The sequence below is a fragment of the Phodopus roborovskii genome, unplaced genomic scaffold (assembly GCF_943737965.1).
Source record: "Phodopus roborovskii unplaced genomic scaffold, PHOROB, whole genome shotgun sequence".
Classification (NCBI taxonomy): Eukaryota; Metazoa; Chordata; class Mammalia; order Rodentia; family Cricetidae; genus Phodopus; species Phodopus roborovskii.
In genome coordinates this window covers 742,830-745,210 of record NW_026126475.1, presented here as the reverse complement: position 1 = coordinate 745,210, position 2,381 = coordinate 742,830, and positions in this window count along the sequence as shown.

The following is a 2,381-nucleotide window of genomic DNA, read 5'->3' as shown; positions in this document are numbered from 1 at the left end:
CTAATGCAAATCTACACAACTCTGAGAAACCATGGGATCAAGCTCCTCTAAAGGTAAGAGGATGAAGAGGAGTTAATTTTATTTTCAATGAAGGGAAAGGGATTATGGTACAGGCGATTAATTGTATTGTTTCCGTTCTAGAAATTAGAAAACTGAAGCATAGAAAACAGGTTTAAAATACTCATCATTGTACTTGAATGGCACAATGATGCTTTCGTTTTCATGCTTATGTCACTATAGGCAAGTTGTAGCTTGAGAGATTGGTAAATATGTAGAACTCAAAAGAAAGAGCCCTGCTTTGTTTTTCTGAGAAACTCAGTGAGGATGTAAGGTTAGTTCATCGGTGGGTATACTCCTTCAAGCATGTGGGAGGGGCACTACAATGTGACAGAATGTTGGTTCATAAATGTTGCCTGGCAACCCTCTTGCATTCTGTATCCTGGTATCATGGGCCAGAGAGCAGCTTCAAGAAAGTGTTATCATGGGACATTACAGTCTCCCAAGTAACTATCTCCTAAAATCTTAATGACAACATTTGATTCGCCTAAACAAGTCATAGCCACACCTCTGGAGGTGTGCCTACAGCTTTTACTGGTTGCCAAATTCAAGATTACCTAATCATCAGAGAACGTAGTCTGTGGAGAAACAGTTCAAAGTCTTCTGTTTATGAATAGTCTCTCTCCTAAGAAGTCACACTATGGAACAAAAGACAAATAAGACTCACAATTATTCATCAAAAGGTGAGTTTGCCATTGATGACTTCTTTCAGGAAGGTGATAATCCATTTGTTATGTAGACTTTGTGATTATTGGATTTCAGTCCATCTCTTTTGAGGCAGCCGCCCAACATTAATTATGTGATATCATCTAAAAACCCTGCATCCCCAATGACATTTCAGCATTTCAACATGTTACTACTCTGCTCTGCGATTAAATAACTGATGAACCTGGGAGTTTCCCACAATCATGTGGGAGGCAACAGAGAGTCAATTGTGTGGAGTATGGCAGACCATTTCATCCTCTTATTATGTTGTTATTTGATTATTAAAATAGGACATTAGATAATCCATGATCAGTGGATTGTGGTGAAGCGATGTGGGAGGCATTTATGATAGACCATCTTAATATCAATTATGCAGTTAAAATATTTAAATTAATCACGACATCATCTTTCATGAGCCTGGTTTGGAGCCACCTTAGGGAAGTGGATGATGTTACATGAACTCATTATTTGATTATTTAATTATATAAAACAATGATTATATCGTCCATGACACCAGGAATCTGGTGCCACAGATCATCTAATTACATAATTAATGTACTTAAGTTGACAATCTGTGTTAATCCCCAAGATAATGTAAATATTTGTATTGTTATGTAAAGAACAATCCTCCATTCCATGAAGAGACCTGTAAAGCTCCCCTTTGTGGAGTTAATGTGCAATATCATCACATTTTATGATTCATTGACTCAATTGATGATGATGACATCCTTCATGCCTGGAGTCTGGCTATGCTTCCCTGCCAGTAAAATACTACATCCCCTATTTATTGTGACATTTACCCATTACTGACTTATTTAATTCTTTAAATTATGTAAACGACAGACAGTGCCATCACCGAATACGGTTAGGGTGCAAATATCTGTCAGGGACAAGGTTAGGAAAGTTGTAGTAATGGCCAGAGCATCACCCAGAGTACGAGGGATGCTGGATGATTGAGTCCAGAAGGTTGCACGGTGCCCTCACAGAAGTACAGGTACTTCACCAAGGCCAGCATCGTGGTCTGGTGTTGACTACCTGCTCTTCCTCCACATCTTCACATCGGTTGTGATCTAACATGAGAAGGAGTGGCACTAGGAGGTCGGCACCATCACCGAGACCTGGCAAAAGGATGACGACTCAGAACACAGAAGAATATCTCTCTCAGCTATGCTGGTGATACACCTGCTGTAGACCACTTTTCAGCTGCTATCATCATTGTGGCTACTACTGCTATGCCAGGATTGGGCCCATTATCTCACGTCCCGCCGCACCACAACAGAGATTCAGGTGCTTGTGATGATGTCAGGCCAACAGAATTCATCAGGCAAGACAGTATGATTATCTGACGAATAACTGATGGCATTTAATAATACGTGATAACAGCATACAGTTTCATACCTGGCAAGTCTGCCCAGGAATTGATGATACAAAAAAAGGTCAACGGCTTACATATTTAAAGATGTAATTATTAAATTCTTTCATTATAAAATCTGTGATCCCTGAAGTTTGGCGCAACCTTGTGTGACTCAAGTGTGACAGACGATCTAACTATCTGATTATTTCATTATTCAAATCTGTCTTTTTCTACTCCAGGAATGAGTGGAGTCTGGATCCAACTT